At 42.4% G+C, this 23,910-nt stretch overlaps 1 protein-coding gene and 1 long non-coding RNA gene across 2 annotated transcripts in view; both read right to left on the minus strand.

Annotated features, from left to right (window-relative positions):
- Znrf3 (zinc and ring finger 3) overlaps positions 1-23,910 on the minus strand; it is a 169,810-nt gene that overhangs the window by 39,454 nt on the left and 106,446 nt on the right. The gene's annotated exons all lie outside the window — the stretch shown is intronic.
- The window catches only part of LOC143267553 (uncharacterized), a 36,908-nt gene that overhangs the window by 470 nt on the left and 12,528 nt on the right, over positions 1-23,910 (minus strand). The gene's annotated exons all lie outside the window — the stretch shown is intronic.

Consider the following 23,910-nt stretch of genomic DNA (forward strand, 5'->3'; position numbering starts at 1 on the left):
GAATGGCCTCCATAGCAGGGCCAAGGTGGACCTGTTATTCATTAGCTCTGCTACAGACTACCTGTGGGCAGGCTGCTATCCCAGTTTCATCTAAACTACCAGGAACACAGGACTTTTCTTTCTAGGAAAATGTTACTTTTCCCTCCCACTTCAGGTCTTTGATGAAAGCACGTTGCGTGCCACTTGGCATACCCATTAGGATGCTAGTGGGCACCTCCCAGGTAAGTCACAGTGCTTTAAGATAGCACAGCTCCTCTCTGCCTGCAGCTCATCTGAACTCTCTCACTGGAACAACTTTATTCTGGAAAGTGTCTTACTGCCTAGATCTCATTATTCTCTTGCTTCAGCCTTCCACATACTGAAGCTACAGGCATGTGCCACCATGACCAGATGATGGTCGCTTCCTTAAATCCGAATATGGAGACATCTCATTTGAAGCTCCCTGTTTAATCAGTAAGTACTCTTAAATACAATACTAAGAGGTTATCCACATACTAGGGAACAAATACACTTGTTTCTATGGCCTCTAACAAATAATTTAGAAAAGTCCCTAAATTCAACTGTATCCTAAGTTCTACTGGGTCCTAAATCAATCTCCATCAAACAAGTGAAAGCCTACTTCAGGCTTTCTCTACTGTAATTAATTATTCAGGATTACCAGGACTTTAACAGAACAAAGGGGGTAGGTTCTAGTACAATCTTATATTGGCTAGAGATCTCCCTGCAAAGCCTTGTTTTCTCATTTACTTTTTTTCTAAGGAGAACGTTCTCTAGTCTATCATAATCTATTTCCATGCTTTCCTCTTTTCTCAAGATTGTCAAATGATGCTTCACCCTCCCATCTTCTGAAATGACAGCTGAGAGGACACTTTGCTGGTCTTTGGATTTTCATGTGAACACAAAGCTGATGCACCAGGCAGCTTTTTATGGCAGTAACTTTCACCAGCACAAGAGACATCATTTGCTAATGATCACTTAAGCTCTTAGAATATTTAGTTCAGGGTGTAAGACACAGGTAGTTAGTTTTAATTTTCAACAGATTCTCCCTCCCTCTTTATTGTCACCAGAAGAGAAAAAGAAGTTTTCAAGGAAGAATAGGTACCTAGAACAAAACACTGCAATGGACTTTGTAGGTTACATTAATCCTTAAAACAATGCAAAAGGTTAAGTTTTAGGGAACATACACACACCTTTATATCACAGCATATTATGCAACTTTCAGAGTTGAAAAGTATTATCATGAAATAGACAAGTAGATAATATTTAACAAGGTTCCTAAAATAGAGCAGCTCACTTTCTGTAAGACTAAGTGTTTTCCTGCCATTATTAGCCCTTGTTAATACTTATATGGTAGCAAAGAGCTGTTTGATGGGTTTGAAAATGACAGGAATGACAGGAAGCAACAAAGGACACCTTAGGCAGCAGACATGATGAAGAGGTGACAAAGCAGAGGGAGGCAAGCTCTATGTGGGGAGAGGTGTGTGCAGAGTCTCTCTCTCTCTCTCTCTTCTTGACTCTGGGCTGACAGTTCAATGCAGCTTGGGTAGTGACACCCTAATTACTCCTTTACCTTGGTGATCTTGCAACCACATCATAGCCTGCCACTGACCCTGTTGTGTGTGTATGGTCTTGTGTTGGTTGTCTCTGTGTCCCCTCTATTGACTGAAGGTCTCACAACGGCAGGGAAACTTGTCTACCCCTGTTTCAGAGTTTCTGTCTGAGCTGTAGGAGCTGTCTAAATTTCAAAGACAGGATCTGTTCTACACTGCACAAAAAGAATAATTTAGGCAAGTTCATGTCTGAATTACTTTAGTAGGGAGGCTGGGGCATCTCTGCATCCTGTACAACAATGTGTTGCAAGATGGGCCGTGAGTCTAACTGCTATGTAGTTAGTAGCTGCTGAAATGCACTTGGTTCACAGATCTCATAGTCACAAGCCTGTTCCAGCAGGCTAGAGGAGCACCGATATTCAGACAACTGATACCAAATATACCACTGCTCGAGAGAATGAAGGGATAGACAACTCAAAAACCAAGATGTATAGAACATTATTTTTTAGCTCTTTTGGGCAGCAAGATTTTCAAGAGGATTCTCACTGCTATTACAATGGCATTCAGGATGGTAGACTTCACCAGAACACAGAAATGGCTAGAAGGGACAAAAGATGCTGTAGGGAATGATATGAAGACTATTAGGTCCTCTGCACGGTTTTCTCCAAGTAAAGAAATGTTTAGCAGTATCAGCAATTACTAACATGTCCTGGTAAAGGCTATTCTCATTATTCCATGATAGCCATGTTAGGTGATGTCAGGCCCCAGCTGGTTCCTCTTGACACTGTAGCAAAGCCTTCATAAATCCAGGACTATTCATTTTATTCCACATACTCATGCTTTTAAATCTTACACAGGTAGTCCAATGATCTTTTCTTTCACTTTTAGTATGTGCACACACAGGCCTGTATGTGAGGTGAGAGGACAACTTATGGAGTTAGCTCTCTCCCCCACCATGGCCTAAGCTGCAAGGACTTCTACCCAGAGTCATCCCAGCAGCTTCAGATGTTTTTAAAAAAATTATTACTGGATATGTGTGTGGGTTGATAGTCTGGGTGTATGCCTACACACCACATGTGTAGGGGTTGTTTGTCTGGGTGTACGCCTGTACCCACAGGCATGCCTAGTGCCCATGGGGGCCAGAGGAGGGCATCCAATCCCTTGGAACTGGAGTTAAAGAGAGTTGTGAGCAGCTCTGTGGATGCTCTGGAAGAGTAGTCTGTCCTCCTTACTGCTGAACACCTCTCCAGCCAGGATTTTTTTTTTTTTTTAAACAAACCAATGTCAACTCATGTTTAACACGTTTCCTTAGGTACAACTATAAGACTAAATGCAAATTATCAGGTTCCTTCTCCTTTGGTTTGGTACAGCTTTGAGTTAGCTGGGAGTGTAAAGGTATAGCTTGACAAAGATTCCAGGTAACAAGAGACAAGTTGCTACCACGTTGTCGTTTAAATACTGTACACCACAAAGAACCAGAGAGTAAACCAAGGAAGTAACCATAATACTGCTTTACATATCTTTTGAGAAAGAGTAATGCAGCCTATAAAAGCTTAATTTTCTTTTTCAGTTCTGGATTTTTTTCTCAAAATCCCTGAGAACTAAAACAAGAATGAGAAGCTGGACAAGCGGTTCACTAGAAACAGCATCAAGGGATATGACTGTCATTTTTCCTAGGAAGCTGAGTGGGACAACTTTCTTCCAAGCTGGAGTGGACCACAAGTAGAGCTGAAAAAGAACTGCCCAGGAGTTCCCTGAAGTCTAACTTAGGCAGAGTGAGCAATCAGTGTGTTGTGTATGTTGGGGTGGGGGGGACTTTGGGAAAATAAATGCTGCAGATAACATTCTTCTGGCATAGGGCAGCCAGGGATAGGTGCGTTGACAGCAGTATGTCCTCTCACCAGGAATCCACCCTGTTATACATGCAGAACTAGAGAGTTCTCCATAGGTTCCACAAACATGAGTAAAAGACGTGCCAACTGATGTGCCAAGAACTGCAGTAGTCTAGAAAGAGCCTAGGAGGCTTATGCTAACCTGGGGCCTGGACAAGCCTTAGCTGGTGTCTGCAGCCAAGCTCCTCTTCCCAAGTCTAGGATCATTAATCTTTGAACTAGCTTCCAGGGTTTTGAGTTTTAAAGATTCTGTCAAGACAAGAGTCCAGCCTGGAGCTTCGCAGGGAGCAGCTGCTTGGGAGATGCATCCTCCCTGTATTTGGCTCAAAAATGTGTAATTTCCCCCGGCAAGTTTTTTGAAGTCCTTTAGGCACAAGCATTTTGTACTAAGTCATGGATTTGACAGTAGTAATAATAATAAAGTTAGCAGCTGTAAATTAGTGTTTAAACATGAAGAACACATGAAATTCCCCTGCTCCCTTGCCATACCACACTCACTGATAAGAAGAATGATGCCTAAAAAGAGAACTGCCCTTTGAGGCTACAAAGGCACATCACTAGAATTTACCTCAAATTACCTCAAAACCAGAGCTATGACTTACCAGTAATTTGATACTTTAGATCCAGAAAGCTCTGCCCATCTGTCTTTCCAGAGTCCCCCAAAATAATGGAGTTGAGGGGAAACTTTGCTTTAAGCCCCCCAGGCAGGCAGGCGCCTTTCAGGGCAAGGATGCAGCAACAACAGAGCAGGTAGCACTGATGGATCCAGAGCCAGTCTCCATGGATTTGATCTTAAGAATCCAAAGATAATCGACCCGCCATCTAGATGTAACAGCCAAGGAACTACAGACACAAAGCGGACCTTGCCAGTGCTTCAGCTCTCCCGGCCCTGGCACCTCAGAGGCGCCGCCGCAGCTCTCTCTCCCTCACTGCTCTGCATTCTGCTCATGCCTCTGTTCTCTGGAATGGAGGGAACTTCACTTGCAGCCTAAGCATGGGTTTGAGTGTCTCGAAGGGCAGAGGCAGCATACGTTCCAACTTGGGCAATAACTTCAATGACCAGCCAAACCAGGTGACCCAGCCCAAGCTCTTTGTTTTGGATTAGGCTGGCTGCAGGGTCCTCGGGCTGTGGTGGGCCCACACTGTTTCCCAAAAGAGGATCCTGTTACAAAGAGAAGCTGGAAATTTCTTTGCACACAAGCAGAGACATGGCAGGCCCTGCAAAGGCCCCAGGGTAAGGATTAAAGAAAAACAAAACAGAAACCCTTCCATTTCTAATTAGGGTCTTCATTTGCCAAAGTGCCATTCCCCAGCAGGAGGGTTTACATTCAGGCCACTGCTGGGAGTTACTTGGAAAACGTCTCCCAGCAGGTTGGTTCCTCAGTTCAGGCTCCTCTGAGCCAACAGTTTCTGGTTACTTAGAGGAGTGCTGCCTGCATATTGTTTTCACTGGCCTGGCTTCTGCAGCCGGCTTAGCTGTGTGAACAATCTTCCATTCAGAACCTAAAGATAAAAGCACAGTTTGGTTGAAAAATCTCTTTAATTTTTTTTTTTTTTAAACTTGGGAATTACAGGTTTTGGAACTGGCATTATTTCTCTTGTACATGGAGTGTTTCCCTTCCACCTTGGTTCTCAGCCAGCAAAGGCTGCATCCTGGGCTTCTGCCAGCCACCAGTCCCCATTTCCTTACCATTCACACCATGGGGCTCATGGCAGCTGGCCATGGAGACAGGACAGCAATTCCCATTTGCACGAGGTCGGCCACAGAACAGTGTAGCCAGCTTGCTGGACCCCTGCGGGCAGCCCAGGACACCTCTTCTGCATTTCCTTCTCATTCTTCATGTCTGAAACTACACATCTTCTAACACATCAAGATGCTAAGAGCCTGGCCCAGGATGCAAGAATTCTTTTCCTTTCTGGAATTCTCAGGATAACATTAAATTATAAACTAGACAAACATATTTGTTTAACTATCTATGTACTAAAATAAATACAAACAAAACTGTGCAAATGTAAAAAGAGAAAAAAAGACACCAAAGCACAGGCAACAGAAAGAAAACAAAACAGACAAACTGAACTTCAAGATTAAAAACATTTTGTATCAAAGAAAACTATCAAGAGAGTGAAAAGTCATCCCAAAGAACGGGAGAAAATATCTGTAAATTGTGTACTAGGTAAGAGATTAATACTAAGAACATATAAAGAATCCCTATAAAACTCAGTAACAAAATCCAACCAATCTGACTTCAAACAGGCAGATTTTAATTGTTCTCCTCTAAAGAGGATGGACAAGTGAACAATAAGTATGCAAAAGCTTCTCAGCATCACCGATCAATAGGAAAATGCAAATCCAAACCACCGTGAAATACCACTTCATACCAATTAAGATGGCCACTATTTGCCCATGTCCATGTGTATGCACATAGTTAAGAGGATGTGGAGTAAAGCAAAACTTTTGTACATTTCTGCTGGAAAACAGTACAGTGATTCCTCAACAAGTTAAACAAGGAGTGACCATGTGGTTCAGCAATTTCACTTCAGGGTACAGGAATATGCCCAGAAAATTGAATGCAGGGCCTCTCAGAGATGTTTATACACACTTATTCATGATTCTATTATTTACAATTACCCTAAGGTAAAAAAAAAAAAGTTACCCAAGGATTAATCAACAGATGAATGAACAAACAAAATGTGATAAATACAATAGAACACTTCAATTCCATCATAAAAAGGAAAGAAATTCTGATACATGCAATATGGCTGGCCTTGAAGACAAGGTGCTGGTTCAAGGTGCCCGTTATAAGATAACAATACCGTATTAGTCTATTTATATGAAATGCCAAGCACAGGCAAATCCAGAGAGACAGAAAGTAGATTACTGGTTGCCAAAGCAGAATTTGGCAGATATGGAGAGTTGATTTTTAATGAGTATGGGGTTTTATTGAGGTAGGTAAGAAAGTTCTAGAAATTGCTGCCACTGAGTTCTAAACAATGTGAATGTACATCATGCCTCAAGACTGTACACTCAAAAACACTTAAAATGGTAAATCTTGTGTTATATATAGTTAGTCATCATCTATTTATTTACCTAGTCATCTAGCCAACATACCCATCCACCCATTCACACATACTTTTCTCTAGGGGCACAGTTCTGGGAACTGAAACCATGGTCTTGTATATACTAGGCAAATGCTTTCTACTAAGTTACAACCCAACTCTTTAATCTCAATTTAAAAAAGAGATGGCGGGAACATGGTGTAGCGGTACACGCCTTTAGTCCCAGCACACTGGCAGTCAGGTGGATCTCTGTGAGTTGGAGGACAGCCTGGTCTACATAGCATGTTCCAGGACAAGGGCTATACAGAGACCTTGTTTCAAACAAACAAACAAACAAACAAACAAACAAACAAACAAACAAACAGTGATGGAGAAGAAGGGAGAGGAGAAAGAAAAAAAATGGGCTGAGAGAATTAATATTACTGTGGGGGCATTCCCTTATTTTGTTTTATGTTGACTGGCAAGTCCTACCAAGTACTACTTTGGTTCCTGGAAAAATTTTTTTTTGAGTTTTAAGGTTTCTAAATTTATTATAAAGTTTTAAAGAATATTTACTTAGTATGTATGTATGCATGAGTGTATTGTATGTACCACATGTGTATAGGCCCCCAGAGGTCAGAAGAGGAGCCAGGTTCCTTGTAACTGGAGTTACAGCAGTTGCTGAAGCCCCACCTGTACCTCCCCATCTTGGTGGTGTGTGTGTCCTCCAAGAGTATTACGCATTCTGAGCTGCTGACATCTCTCCAGCCCATTAGTTTTATTCTTCTCTTTTACCTAAGCTGCCACAGAACTGCATTTATAAGCAATACTTTAAAAATATCCAGAAATAGGCAAGCTATCTCCTCAACCCCGCCAAGTTTTTTGAGACAGGGTTTCCCTGTGTAGCCCTGGCTGTTCTGGAACTTGGTCTGTAGACCAGGCTGGCCTTGAACTCACAGTGAGATCTGTCTGTCTCTTCTGCACTCACAGGCAAGTTTTTTTGTTTTTGTTTTTTTAACTCCTGCCCTTAAGATCCTCGGGCCCAGTTGAGGTTTCTGGAACACGCCATATGTTATTTATACTTTGCTGACCCACTCTCAGAATTCCTTCTTTTCCTTACTCTAAACCTGTTCCTTCTTGAAATCCATTCACTCTATGAAGCCATCCCTGATGACACACTACTGGTTCAGAAAAAACTTTCAGGAAAAAGCGCTGCCTAAGCTAAGACCTGAAGGAACTCATGGAACTCCTCTTCCATGACAACTCTGTGCATCTGGGAGTGTGGCCAGAGTATTTGGATTGCTGTAATAGGTAATTTTAGTACCTTGGACACATCAATATCTTAAAGCACAAACTCTAGCCCTTAAGCTGTAGGGCAGTCCTGGGTAGCAAAAAGGATCAGTGGCTACCTAGATCATAGTCACTGTTTGGACAGATATCAGAACTAAACTGAGGAATCCATGGCAAGTGGTGATGGTCTACTTTATTTTTGGTGTTTCAAGACAAGGTTTCTCTGTGTAGTTCTGGCTGTCCTGGAACTCACTCTGCAGACCAGGCTGGCCTCGAACTCACAGAGATCTGCCTGCCTCTACCTCCCAAGTGCTGGGATTAAAGGCATGCACCACCACTGCCTGGCTGGTTACTTTTGTAACCAGTTAAACCAACAAGGACACGATTATTAGTGAAATGGAGGAAAAAACAAAAAACAAAACAAAACAAAAAAACAACAACCAATAGTTTATCCCAAGAAGCATCAAAATTTATGGGAAAAGCCATCAAAAGTACACTCTCTTTCTGCAGGGATGGGACCAAAGACTGAGGCCGTCGCATGCCTTTTACCACAGGAAATGCAAAGAGTCACTCAACCTTAAAGTTAGACGGGCTTGCTGGCATGGTGGAGCACACCTTTACTCTTAGAACATGGAAGGCAGAAGCAGGTGGCTCTCTGAGTTTGAAGCCAGCCTCGTCTACAGAGCAAGTTCCAGGGTAGCCAGAGCTACATAGAGAAACCCTGTCTCAAAAAACTCAAAAAAGTTAGAAGGACTTAGGCTGGAAAGAAGAAAAAAAAAAAAAATCTAAATTTCCAGCATGCCCTACTCCCTTCAGGATCCAGACCTGATACCTAAGAAAGTGGAAGACAAAGACAAAGAATCTGGGAGACTTGACTTGGAATGTGTAATGTACAAAACCATCACCAGGACCCCCTGACTGTAGCTAGCCCAGTGCTGCAAAATTTGAAGCTGTGGTCAGACAGACTTTGAACTGACAGGTCTTCAATTCCCACGATTAAGAATACAGTTTGGAGGGGCTGGAGAGATGGCTCAGAGGTTAAGAGCACTGCTCTTCCAGAGGTCCTAAGTTCAATTCCCAGCAACCACATGGTGGCTCACAACCATCTGTAATGAATTCTGGTGCCCTCTTCTGGCCTGTAGACATACATGCAGGCAGAACATTGTATACATAATATTTAAATAAATAAATCTTTAAAAAAAAAAAAAGAATACAGTTTGGAGCACACTCTGCCTACCAAATAGGGTATGGTTAGGATTATGTTTTTGAATGTTCAGTCCTCTTATCTCCTTCCTTACTGAATTTGGTATAGAAAAGTTAAGAAAAGGAAAAGGTATAGATTGCTAGCAAACTACATACAATCTCCATGAGAGAAACTAGGAATTAAAAAAAAAATTCTTTGAGAGGTTTCATTCTCTTATTAGGCTCTGAAATATTTAAGCACTAATGAAATAATTAATTTTTTGGGGGGAGCAGGGAGGTGAGACAGGGTTTCTGTACATAGCCTTGGCTATCCTGGATCTCACTATGGAGACCAGGTTGGCCTCAAACTCACAGAGATCCACCTGTCTCTGTCTCTCAAATTCTGTGATTAAAGGCATGTACCATCACACCAGGCTACTAAAAAGGTATTTTGACCAACCCTGTCACCAAAGACTTTCTAGAAAGGGCAACAGCAAATTGGAAGGACGACAGTGGGAAGAGTGGATGGCCCAGTGGTCCCTGTTTGCCAAAGACCAGCTATGTGGCCACACACACTTGTTAGGTCATTCTGGAACCTCATCCCTGTATTCACAAAACAATCTAGTACCATTCCGTCCAGTAGAGACCATGCTATATTCTCCATTTTATGTCACACAGGCATGCCCAGGGCATCAACTTAGGGTTCCAACAGAGGGAGACAGTCTTAAAATCCACCCTCTAAATGATGTTCCACAGGCTAGTGAATACAGATTTTTGGAGACACAAAGCTACATTACCCTCACAATCCTAGTTCTGGAAACCTTCCCCACATGTTATAAATAGAAACTACATTTAAGCCCATCAAGGTGAATTCTCTCCTAGTAATATAAAGGGTACCTGTGACCCTGTTAACAGAATTCCTATCACTATAGGGAAACCTGCAGGGCAAGGAATAGGTAGTCTGAAGACTCACAAGGAATCAGGAAAGCATAGGCTGAAGACCCAAATAAAGAATCTCACCACCACCCCCAACCCAGGAAAATAGTTGCCCCACATGCCCTCTGCTACATAGTAAGCTCAGGCAGACACCAAGCTGCCAGGTCTAAGCTGGGGTCAGGCTTGGTATCTAAACCAGGAGCTCCACTCTTACTCCAGCCTTATCCAAGAGCACCTTCCATATCTCGAAGCTCAAAGTTTCTATCTTCATTCAGCTGGGAGAGCCTCCTCTCTGCATTCTGAAACACAGGAGCAAAAGCAACTGTCTAACCTGGATCCCTGGCCCTGGGAGAGTTGAGCAGGCATCACTTACTTCCCCAGCCAGTCTGCAGGGACAGGACACAAGAGTCATCTTTCAACGCCATTTCTGCTGCCCCCCACCCCCGCCCCAAAGACAGGAGTTTGGCTGAGGATATCTGACCTAAGTCTCCTGTTTCCCACATCTACTCCAACCCATTATTTTCTACCACCCCACCCACCCACCCACTCCCACCTCCGCACACGCCGGAAGACTGCTACCTCTTCCAAGGGCCTTCTTAGGCTTTGTACTCTCCTTCAATTTCTACAACCAAGAGATGTAGGGAAAATATCAAACCTACAGACTATAAACATCTGTAAGGGGCTTGCTAAGGACGGGGCACACTTCACATGCTCAGCAAAGCCTAGGTCTTACTCCTGGCAGAGGAGCCTCTCATTGTACACACCCTAGTGCAGGCAGCAGCGAGTCTGGGAGGAGAAAGGGTCCCTTTGAAGCACATGGCGCTAAGAGCTTCCCAGTGACCATGGAAACAGGCACAGTGGGTTCCCAGCCTGAGAACCAGGGAAAGCCAGCCTGGATTCAAATACAAAATGTACACAGGGCACACAAGATCCTAAAAAGCAGGGGGGCAAGGCAAAGGGTGGGCAGCCTAGCTGGCAGGAACTGAGCGGCTCCCTATTAGGAAAATCCAGCCTATGAAGCTGAGCAGATTGACTGGAAAGGGGAAGACCCTTTTCATTCCTAAGGCTTTCTTCTCACTAGTCACTGCCCCTTGGGTCCTATTCAGAACCTCATCAGGTCAGTATAGCCAGACCTTTAGCTGGCCTGCTGGCAGCCATGCCTGGAACCCAAAGGAGGTGATCAAAGGAGCCGTCACTGTAGCCGCACCCCACCCCCCTACTCCCTTGGGATGAGGCCTGCCAAGGTGATCCAGTGAAAGCCACTGGGGGAGGGTGAGAAAGAGACAGCTTTCATGTCTGCCTTTCTGTTAGAAGACACACAAAGCACAGCATGATAGGACTAGCAGGTCAGAGCTCTCAACTTCTGGGATGGATGGCTTTCTTAAAGTGAAGGCCTGGGGAAGCACCTAGACTGCTATCTGGGGTGTGCTCTGATGCCCAGACCTTGCATCCCTAAAGTCTAGCAGCCCTGTACATGGTGCTGCTGGGTCACCTTTCACAGCTGTCAGCTTCCTCCTGGGATGAAGCTATGCTAAAAAAGTCTCCATGTTGTCTCAGAGTCTTTGGGACATTTTGGGCTTCATTTTATCAGTGTTCCAACTTAAAAGGGATTAAACAAAAACAAAAACTGAGCTGGCTTTTCTTTTTGGTACATCAAGATGAGGAAACAATGTGATTAGAATGTTAAGGAGGAAAGATCCCTGTTTACAGATGAGTATCTCTCTGTCTTGTACTAGAGGGAATCAAAATCAAACTTGGCTCAGTGCCAGACCAGGGCAGGCACCAGAGAAAGGCCTAAGCCCACTTCAGCCACTGGCCTGGTTGCTGGGTGAGCCGGGCAGACTTGGTAGACCAGCTTCTCTTGAGGAAGGCGGTGTTGGGACAGGCCTGCAATTTGAGAAGCCTGTTAGGTGCAGTCTCCCTTTCTTATCTTTGTTGGGCTGCCAAAATATTTACTTGACTTCTTAACTCTAAATCTCTGAAACACACCTGGATTGTAGAAAACAGGCAATTTTCTTATTTTTTTCTAACTCATGTAAGAGAATCCAGTCTAAGCAAAGATAACAATGTCATGAGGGGGTCAGAAAGAAAGGAAGGTTGGTTAAGAGATGCCATTTTGCATAATTCAGTCACTTCTTAAGAGGTGGGTAGATAACTGGGTCTCTTGTTTTCTGTGTGTGGTTGTGGGTTAGGGATGGGTGATGGTTGCAAGGGTTACAGGAATAATCCATGGATTTTACAGGTGAGACTTTTGCAAATCAAATAATTTTATTTTGGCTTTTAGGAGAGAGTCAGTGTTTATGCCAAGTAGAAGTCTGTGTGGTAGTCAACTGTATTTATTTTTATTACTATTATTACTATTATTATTATTATCAAACCATTCTATAAAAGCTAACTGCGCGGGTTGGGGATTTAGCTAGTGATAGAGCGCTTGCCTAGCAAGCAAGTGCATGGCCCTGGGTTTGGTCCTTAGCTGGGGGGTGGGGGGGGGGGAGGAGAGCTAACTGTCTTGTAACATCAGATTGAGGACCATGTACCAGAGAATGGGGTGCTGCAACCATAAAGGCTAAATATGCTTTATATGAATTTCAGATGATAGGGAAGGCCTTAAATCAGCTGAAAACTAAAATAAAACTTGGGGGGTGGTGTGTATTCTTCTGAAGTTTCCTCAAGAACTTGGGAAAACAGTTCTAGAAGATGAGAAACCACGTGTGCCCATCTCTCTTTGCCATGTGTGCCTGGTTAGCAGTCTGTTTGCCAAGGCTGAGTGGCCTACACTTAGTTTTCTGTGTAGGCTGGTTCTCAATAAACCATTTCATCAAGATAGGTAGATCTCAAAGAAAAGGTCTCTGCATTGTCAGTTGGGCCTCATCTTAGGCTCTCTGGAATCTCAGCTAATGACCTTACCTACCCTTTTAGATACCTAGCCCTCACCCACAACCCTTTCTGAGAATAAGGGCCTAACCATCAGTTAGAGAAATTATTTCCAGTCTGGTGCTCAGGAGCAAACCTTTGAGAGAAAAACTACTTTGAAAACATTCTAATCTTGAACATACTAAAATGGAACGTTTTCAAGCTGTTCTCTTTTCAAAGGCACTAAAAAGCACAGGAATGGTGGGAGGCTTACTGACAGCTGTCACAGCCTACATCCTTTCTGTAGCAGCACCTTTGTTACCTATACTTAGGTAGATAGTCTTGTCTTCCCTTACTTAGACATGACGGAATGTAATTTTAAGCCCATAAAAAAGAAGGTCTGGAAAGTTGGCCAGCAGGGGCACCCACACTCATGAATACTTTTGGGATTCTAGCAAGTAGGAGGTCACTTTCTTCCAGAACTATCATTAGCTTAAAAAGGTGGCTGGGCGGTGGTGGCGCACGCCTTTAACCCCAACACTCGGGAGGCAGAGGCAGGTGGATCTCTGTGTGTTCGAGGACAGCCTGGGCTACAGAGTGAGTTCCAGGAAAGGCACCAAAGCTACACAGAGAAACCTTGTCTCAAAAAACCAAAACCAAAACAAACAAACAAAACAAAACAACAACAACAAAAAAGATGGCTCCTGGGTGGTACTTCTCTCATCTTATCATATTCGTAAGATGGTAGGCATTCACTGTGCTATTAAGATGGACTGTGAAGAAGCCTAACCTTTGCACATCTAGGAATCTGCCATCCTCTATGTGGAAAAGTATTGTGGTCCAATGGTCCAGGTGGAATCAAGGGATCCTAGATGGCAGATTAGGACAGGAACTAGTGATACACACAGATCCATGCTTGCTGGCTCTCTAGGAACTCTTCAGTAGGAATTCCAGAAGGCCCTCAAATAAATGTCCATAATAAAATACCATAGAAGGGACAACTAGCGGCTCTCAGAAAAGATCCATTTAATGATTACTGAGATAGAACATCAAAACACAAACAACCAAAGAAGTGGTAACTCAGACTTTATCAAAATGAAAAACTTTTGTATTGCGAAGGACTTCAAGAAAGTGATGTTTGATAAGACAACCCATGCAGTAGGAAGTATTTCTAATGAATCTAACACAGTGGCACACACCTTTAATTCCTGGTACTCCAGAGGCAGAAGCAGGCAGATCTCTGAGTTCAAGGCCAGGCAGTAGTATACTGTGAGACTCTGTTTCAGAAAAGGGGGGAAAAAAAGGTATACAAACTACCAGTAAGCACAGGAAAAGATGCTCAACCTAGCAAGTCATTGAGAAAAAGCAGATTCCCAAAGGAAAAAGAGAGAGAGAGAGAGAGAGAGAGAGAGAGAGAGAGAGAGAGAGAGAGAGAGAGAGAGAGAGAGAGAGAGAGAGAAAGCGGATTTAAACCCCACAGCAGGATGGCAGTAATCAAAGCCAGGTAAGTCAGTGAGGGTGCAGGCAACTCAGAGCCTTCAAACTGCTGGGAGGAATGAAGCCACTTCTTACACTTACATTTACACACACACACACACACACACACACACACACACACACACACACACCATCAATGATGGGGATTGTTTGTATCGCTTGAATTTTTTGCATTACTGAAGATTGAACCTAAGACTTTTTTGCATGCTAAGCAAATCCTAGAAGCTGTCATTTTTAAAAGTTTGGCAGTTCCTAAAAGATATGAAAAACAAATCCCGGTTTTTAGCATAAAACTTGTACGCAAATGTTCACAGTATCAATGGTTATAACAAACTGGAAGCAACGGATAATTCCATACAATGGGATGTTATTCATGACTAACAGGGAGGGTTGGGAGGACAGCTCAGCAGTTAAAAGCACTTGCTGTGCTTGCAAAGGACCTGGGTTTGGTTCCCAGCACCCAAATAGTGGTTGGTATATAACCATCTACAACTCCAGTTCCTGGGGATCTTGTACCCTATTTTGCCCTATGTGGGTATCATGCACATAAGAGGTACATTTACACACATACATACAAAACACGTAAACACATAAAAAATAAACATAAAAACATTTTTTTAAACAGGAAAAAAGAAAGTACTGATACATGAATGAAGTGAAAATACTCTGCTAACTGAAAGAAACCACACAAAATATCACATATTGTATGATGCAATTTATAAGAGATGTCTAAAAGACCCTAACCCTTCAGGCTTACACCCCCAAGCCCCAGGAAATGAGAAACTAAAAATCTAGTTCCAAGGGCAACCCGACAGCCATTATTCAACCACTCCTGCCACAATGTAACAATGTAAAGAGATCTCTGTTAAGAGATGTGCTCAACTGTGACTGGGATAATTGCAAGTGTTTCAGGAAGGACCACTGTGACCTTTGTGTAAACTCCACTCCTGCCCTGATACCCCCCTTGAGGTTTCGGGAAGAATGTGCATGCGGACGTGATTGTACCCACTCTGTGATCAGGCCATGATCTTATGAAATTAGCCTCTAGACATAAATCAATCAAAATGAAATTGTATGGGAATTGTAATCTTAGGGCTTTTGTGGGTTTTTCCTTTAAAAGCACCCATGTGATTGCAATAGGCGCTACTCTTGCTCTCTGGAGCTGAGTTTGCCTGACTGTACAGCTGCAACAATAAACCTCTTGCTGTTGCATCAACTGGACTGGAGTCTGGGTTCTTGGGGTGCCCACCTGAGAAGGTAGTACCCTAGACTTTGGGGTCTATCAATGTCTACAGTAGGTAAACACACAGACAGAAAGTGAATCAGTGGTTGTTCAGTGCTAGAGGAGAATCTGCTGGGATAAAAGGTAAGAAATTTGTTTTGAAGAGATGAAATTGTTTGTGTATCTGATATAGAACTTGTTTCCAAGCTATAAAAAGAACAAGAAAATATTCTAAAACCATTTGTAGTAATGGTTGAACAATTTTGTATATACATTAAAAACTACAGCACATGTTTTAAAAGTAAGCTTTTGCATAGTTTAATATAGGAATAATTTGATCAAGACTTTCTCTTTTGTTTCTAAATAGCACACAACCATCTAAAAACATTTCCAAACAGGAACTGGTAGAAAAGTTTTGGTGATGAAACCATCTTGAGCAATATTAACTGAAATAAGTTTTGGGGTTGGTTTTAATCACAATATTCTTTTCCAAAATTAAGACAAAACATATCTTACATGTAGCAAGCCTTGGACTTAATTCCCTCCCTACCAGGGCATAAAAACAGACATAGTGCTTGAGAGCCTGTAATATCAGCATTTGGGAGGTGAAAACAGGAAGATCCAAGATCAGACTCAATTACATAGGGGGTTTGGACTATGTGACATCCTATATGAGGGGACGTAGTGCATGTGCATGTGTAGTGGATGACACTGTCAGGACCTTGAGCAGGCCAGAATACACATCCTGCCAGATCCCCAAGGGGCAGGCCAGGTAATGCTTGAATGTTAACAATGGTAATGGATTAAACTTCTGAAACTGTAAGCTACTACCTCAATTAAATGTTTTCCTTAATGAGTTGCTGTAGCCAGGCGGTGGTGGCACACACCTTTAATCCCAGCACTTGGGAGGCAGAGGCAGGTAGATCTCTGTGAGTTCGATGCCAGCCAGCCTGGTCTACAGAGTGAGTTTCAGGACAGGCACCAAAACTACACAAAAAAATTCTGTCTCGAACCTCCCCCTCCCCCTGCACCCCCCCCCCCAAAAAAAAAGAGTTGCCACGGTCATGGTCATGGTCTTGGTCTCTTCACAGCAACAGAGACGCTACCTAGGACAGAAGTTGGTACCAGGGACTGGGGTATCACTGTGATAAACCTGACCATGTTTTCGTTTGGAGGAATTTGGCCTTTGGTACTTTGGTTTAGGAAAGCAGTGGAATGCTTTAAGCATTGCTAAATAGATCATACTGGCAGGAGCATGGAAGACAGTGGTGCTAGGAGTTATTTGAACTGTGGGGGCTCACTCAAGAGGTTTCAGAGGAGAAGAATTTTAGTATGTTGCTTAGAGATCATTGTGATATTTTGGTGAAGAAAGTGGCTGTGTTTTGCTCTTGTCTGAAGAGTCTGCCTGAGCCTAAAGTTAAGAGTTTTGTATTGCTTCTGTTAGCAGAGGAAATCACAAGACAGCTTAGTATAGACTCTGTTGTGTGGTTATTAGTGTTAACTCTGATGAAGATTTATAATGAAGGAGCAAGCTGAGCAAACAGAAATATAAAATGCACAGATTGAGAAAGGGGGCACCAAGAAGTGGAATAGGGCTAACTGCTATGTTCCAGGAGATAAACAGATTAAGAAATAGAATAAAGGGAGTGGTGGCCTCAGGGCAAGACCCCACCCAGCTAAGTGTCCGACTTGTGAAAAGAAACTAAAGAAAAACTTAGAGCCAGGTATGGTGATGCACACCTTTAATCCCAGCACTGGGAAGGCAGAGAGAGGCTGGTGAATTTCTGAGTTTGAAGCCAGCCTGGTCTAAAGATCCAGTTTGAGGACAGCCAAGCTTAGGCAGTGAAGGACAGAAAGCTTGTAAAGATGTACTTGAACAAGGAAGGGCACCATGTTCCAGCCTCAGTAAGCAACAGAACTCAGCAGCTTTGGCCATGTGGTTCTGGAGTTAAGGATAGAATAAAAGGGCTATGGAATTTGCCCCCAAGACTAAGAAAAGCCCTGTGGCTAGGCATGTGTCAAGGGAGTCCCTGAATGGAGGCCTAGTAGAGAGGCCATTGCATAAAGCTGTGAAGTTGAAGCCTTGGAGAATCCAGAGTCGTGGGATAGCTGCTAACAGGGAGTGGAACCAGCCCAAGAGAAAAAAGGAGTGTTACAGTCAAAAAAGCTGAACAAAGTTGGAGATGTGGAAAGTGTTTCGACATCAGACATGGAGATGCAGAATTTGGAGTTTGCTCAGCTGGTTTTTGGTACAGTATTTCCTCAGTATGCTGCCTTCCTTATGTTTTGGAATGGTAATGTATATCCTGTGTTGGAAGCACATGATCTGCTTTTTGATTTTATAGGGGATTACAGTTAAGAGACTGCATGAGTCTCTGAAGAGACTTTGGACTTTTAAGTTTGGGACTGTTATAGACTATGGGGACTTTCGAAGTTGGACTAAATGCGTTTTGCATTATGATATTGTTACAAGCTTATAAGGGCCAGGGAGTGGACTAAACCTCTGAAACTGTAAGCTGCCACCTTAATTAAATATTTTCCTTTATAAGAGTTGTTGTAGTTTTGGTGTCTTTTCACAGCAGTAAAGACCCTAAGACATTAATTTTAATATATATTACATATTATAACATTATTTTTAATATTTATTACGTATATGTGGGGGGTATACATGTGCCAGGGGTGCTCGTGTTGAGGTCAAAGAACAATTTGTAGAAGTCAGTTCTCTCTTACCACACAGGCCTTGGGGATTGAACTCAGGTCATCAGTCTTGGTGGCAAGTGTCCCAGGCTGCTAAGCTATCTCAGTGGCCCTACATGCTTTTTTAAAAAGATTGGGGTATATAGAAGGATGGAAATGACTTAAAGAGTGTGATTTTTTTCAGATTTTATACCCAATTCTGATATTATACATTTATATATCAAGATAAGTTTCAAGTGACTTAAAGATAGAATATTGAAATTAGAGGCAACAGAAGAAATAACAAGAGCTATGCAGAAATTTCAAAATTCTGTACATCCAACAAACAAGGGTCAATTACAAAATATCCTGGGGCAGGAGGTATGGCTCAGCATTAGAAAGCCTGCCTGATGTGGAAAGCCCTGGGCTCCATCCTTACCACTGCAAATAACAACATAGCAAATGAGTACTTATATAGTTCTGCTTTATAAAACCTACATTAAAATTCACACATCAAAATGAGTAAGAGCCCAGAAGGGAAATGTAAGGTCCCTTCAGCGGTCCCCCAGAATGGCAGTGCTAGTGACAGTGTAGTAAACAGAGGCCTAAATTAGGTGGGTTTCTGTTGACTACAAACCTCCCTTATTAGACCCTCAGAGGTCAACTACGTGGGACAAGGGTATCTAATTCAGTCAGTCTAAATGGTTACAACTGCCCACATTCCAGAACCCACCTTCAACTGTCATTACTAAAGGCCAATGTGACAGACACATTTCCACAACACCACTGTTGCATATTTTCCCTATGGGCATGCTCCACACATCCCCATAAAGCCCCCACAATCATAGCCTGAACTCATGCGCTCTCTCTCCCCTCTCTCCCCCGCTTAATGCTCAGGAGCCTTTTGCCCCCCCCCCCCATCTCTTCTTTGAGGTCTGTTGCATGGTTTGATTTTTGCAGCATTCTGCATTAGTTGGATAGGATCTCCTGGTGTCTGGTCTGAGCTGCACTGAGACCTTATCCCTTATCCAGTCCACCCAAAACAGACTCACCTTCTGGCTCACTGATGGCTCAGGTCCCCCATCCACCAGTGGCAATTGCTAAGTTCCCCCTTGGGTTGGTGCAAACGCTTCCCTAAGTCTCCAGTACTCTTGAAGAAGGAGGTACCCACTCTACTGCCAACCCTTCCCCTTGTTTTTGAGCTTGGTTTTTACCTTTTGGCTTCACTTGAAAGTCTCCTCAGGATGTCAGCCCTAACCCCTGGGCCTCTGTGACCTTGTCCTTCATGTCTCTCAGCTCCCTCCTCCTCTGCACCTTCGAGGCTTCTCCAGCATCGGAACCCTGCCTTAGGTAGAGCTCCTGCTTTTTCCTCCTTGTCTCTTAACCATTCCTCCTCTCCTTCTCTAGCTGTGTCTCTCTGGATCCTGGAGCCTGCTATTCCCTTGGGGCACCCACCATGAGGACAATGTTTTGTACTCGCATCGGCTTTATAAAGCAGAACTATATAAGTACTCATTTGCTATGTTGTTATTTGCAGTGGTAAGGATGGAGCCCAGGGCTTTCCACATCAGGCAGGCTTTCTAATGCTGAGCCATACCTCCTGCCTATTTTGTAATTGACCCTTGTTTCTTGGATGTACAGCCTGTCCCCAGCCCCCGCTCCCCCTTAGCTTTCAGTCTCACTACACCACGCAGTTCCATAGCTTCTGCTCCCTCAGCTCCCTCTTAGAGCTTATAGAAATTCCCTCCAGTGGAATTTCATTTTGTGACCCTCTCTCCTCCTCAACTCAAACAGCTTGGCCTTGGTACAGATTAATGGCCAAAAAAATTGGTGCACTTTACTTCCAAATTCTTACAGATCTTAACAACTGCCACTGCACAAAGAAATGATTCCTGTGGTAGTCTGAATGTAACTGGCTTCCTTCATCTCATAGGGAGTGGCACTATTAGGAGGTGTTGCTTTGTTGGAGTGGACATGGCCTTGTAAGAGGAAGTGTGTCGCTGTGGGGGTGGGCTTTGAGGCTTCCTATGCTCAAAACACTGCTCAGTGTCACTGTCAACTTCCTGCTGCCTGCAAGATAAAGGGCTCTCAGTGACCTCCAGTACCATGTCTGTTTGCATGCTGCCAATGCTCCCTACCATGATGAAAATGGACTGAACTGTAAACAAGCCAGCCAATTAAATGTTTTCCTTTATAAGAGTTACCATGCTCACAGTGTCTCTTCACAGCAATAGAGACCTTAACTAAGATAAACCCTAAATCTCTTATATCTAAACTTACTCTGTTCTTATCTCTAAGTTCTACTTCCCATTCCTTTTGTTTGTTTGTTTGTTTGTTTGTTTGTCTGTCGAGACAGGGTTTCTCTGTGTAGTTTTGGTGGCTGTCCTGGATCTCGCTCTGTAGAGCAAGCTGGCCTTGAACTCACAGAGATCAGCCTGCCACTGCCTCCCAAATACTGGGATTAAAGGCATGCTGCACCACCACCACCACCACCACCACCACCACCACCACCACCACCACCACCACCCAGCTCTACTTTCTATTCTTAAAAAAATCTTTTATCTCTATGATTTCTCTGTGTTCTACTCCCAAAAATTCTCTTAAGATTGCTGTAAACTCTATCTCAGGATTTGTAAGTTCATTGAGTATGGTTTTAAAAAAATGTATAAAATCTGTAACAAAATTTGGCTTTAAACTTATAAAAAAAAGGCTTATAAATTAAAAATCTACATATAGGTAATCTTCATTTGCTACAATTTATTACATATATGTAATTCAACTCTGTGTATGTAACTTGGATTCAACTCTCATTTAAAACACACACACACACACACACACACACACACACACACACACCCCTCTACTAGGGAAAGATGTTTAAAACAGCAACCATGTGGTTCTCCTCCATCTTGGCTGATGACCTCATCAAGATGGAAGCAACCATGTGACTGGCAGCCATCTCTACTAAGGTTAAAGAGTACATGCCATGTGACTTATCCATCATCTTAAGATGACCACATGGCATAGAGCAATAATTATAAAACTTCTTAGTCCTACTGAGCTCTCTGCTTATCAGTGTAACTCCTTTTAAACTAAGGAAACAAGTCTCCCAAATATTTTGGATTGATATGGATTTTTGATGATAAAAATTTAAGGTTATATTTGCTACAACATACTACATATGTGATTCAACTCTGGTTTAAAATATACTGTATATGATAAAAATTTAAAGTTATAAAGGTCTACTCAGATTAACAAAAACTGATAAGAGATTTACATCTAACTACTTATGTTTTTGGTAATTGTTCAGTACCAGGCTTCTTTTTTTTTTTTTTTTTTTTTTTTTTGGTTTTTCGAGACAGGGTTTCTCTGTGTAGCTTTGCGCCTTTCCTGGAACTCACTTGGTAGCCCAGGCTGGCCTCGAACTCACAAAGATCCGCCTGCCTCTGCCTCCCGAGTGCTGGGATTAAAGGCGTGCGCCACCACCGCCCGGCTGTACCAGGCTTCTAATAGGTAAGTAACAACATATGTTTGATAAAGAAGGTGTATTTGATAATCAAGGCTTATACATTCCTAAGGTCTACTCAGGTTCACAGTAATACTTATTTAGCTTCTTTGTCTTTGTTCACTTTGTTAAGCTTTCACTATATGGATAAACTAAGTCATATAAAAAACTGTGACATTCTGTAATGGTACACTATAAAAAGATCAAGAAAGATCCCAGTCTCTATATGAACTGCATTTATAGTCTAAAGTTTACAGCATTTATGGTTTATTTTGATGCTAAAGGATCTTCAAAAAAATCTTCAACTAAAAATTTTTTAGACTCAAACTTAACAGAAAAAAAAGTATAAAAATCCTAACCTTATATAAGATACTAACTTACAAACTGTTCATCTAGTGACAAGCTTTATTTAACTTTAGATAGTCCTCAAACTTCAGAGATCTGATGAATATGGCATTTAAAATGTTTAATAAAAGTTTCCCATAATAGACAAAATTGCCCCCTTCTAGCTAGAACCCTTAAAGTACCCCAAGAAGATAGATATAGCATGACTTTACCTGAATTGTGGTAACGCTAATCACTGGGCTGAAATGCCCCATGCCTTGCCTGCTGCCGGGGATCTGCACAAACTGGACATTTGGGGTTGATTGCCCTACTCTGCCTGATTAAAGTAAGGTCAGTTTCCCCAAGCTCCTCTCCAGGAAAAAAATCTCAGACCTTGTCTGACAGCTTAAGGCCATGCTGCTATGTATGGCAGCTGAAGGCCTCCGACTACTGGAGGTAGTCAAAGCCATGGAGACCACAGGAGCCTAGGTAATCTCTCTAGGTAATGGGGAAGTAGCTGTCATTTTAATTGATACATAGAGACCTTTAGATTATATTTCCAGCTATAATTTATTCCTCTTAGATCTCTGATGATATTGACAAATGGTAGCTTTAACAGCAGCAAGAATACCAGCTCCTCCTCTAAGGCTCCAACTGCCCTCTCAGTTCTCTAATGTAAAAAACAGGCTGCAGGTTTCCCTTTCCTAAAGCTACTTATTGGGTCTCCAGAGAAAGACCTTGCTACCAAACTCTGAAAGGAGATAAACACACAAAACAGGTTTCAAAGTAACTTTTTACTATTCTTTTATTTACAATGAATAAAGGAATTTGCTTTACAATGACTGCTCTCAGTAGGCAACCTCCTGTGTCTAATGGTAAATGATTGGCTAAAAAAAAAAAAGTTTAAAGTTATGTAAGTTCTGAGGTCTAACAAAGTGTTCTAAGGTAGATAAATACAAGTTGTAAAGGTCTGAGGATGTTAAAGCTTAAGTAAGTTGCAAGGGTCAAAAAAAGTGTTTTAAGATATGTAAATTCAAGTTATAAGGTCTAAGAAAATGTTTTATGGCGTGTAAGCACTATCTGTAAAGGTATAAGAAAGTGATTTAAGGTATGTAAAAAACGAGAAATGTTTCGGATTTTTGCCCCCTCTGCTGTTGTCATATTAGGACTTCAAAAGTTTTAACATTAATTAATAGTTCTGATAAGCTATAAATGTAGTTCTGGTAAGCACTAGTACTATTACCATAGTTACAAGCTCAAGATTTTAAAATTCCTTTGGTTGCTTTCTAAGTATAAGACTTAAAGTGCTTCTCATTGTGCTAAAACATCTCTAGCCAATCTATATATCCAGCACTATGAAAAAAGTGTTAATGCTTTTAACCCAAATCATTTTGAGTCCCAAAGCTTCTATGACTCAAAAGTGTGAGTCTACTGCTCTTTCTACAATGTGGATTTCAGTATAGATTACAATGGTGATGCTAACATATCTAAAACTTACTTTTTTCTAAATTTAAAAAACAACAACAAACAAACTTATAAGCTTCCGGAAATCTACTTGAATCTACCTCTCCCAGGTCAAATGGACTCCAGATAAGTACTGTCAATTAACAGTGTGTTTCCCCACCTGCCTATTCTACTTACTCCTGGGTGAGGGAAATTCCTCTCAAACTACCAGGACCATGGGCCTAAAAGTTTCAGATGTACATCTAAAAAACACTTTTCCCCTAAGCCTTAACTTTACCTTCTGTCCCCATTATATATCTGTTCTAGCAGATTTCCAATCAAAGACTGCAAACTTTCAAAACAGCCTGCACTTTCCTAGCCCAGTATGGTCCTGTAGAGCCTGGACAGTGAGTGAAACAGCCTGCTCTTCCCAGCTCCGGGCTAGCATCTTAGCTTTCTTGGGTCCCCTAGGATGTTGAAATTCCAGAGGGCAGGAATCAGTCT

Source organism: Peromyscus maniculatus, chromosome 10 (assembly GCF_049852395.1).
Source record: "Peromyscus maniculatus bairdii isolate BWxNUB_F1_BW_parent chromosome 10, HU_Pman_BW_mat_3.1, whole genome shotgun sequence".
Lineage (NCBI taxonomy): Eukaryota > Metazoa > Chordata > Mammalia > Rodentia > Cricetidae > Peromyscus > Peromyscus maniculatus.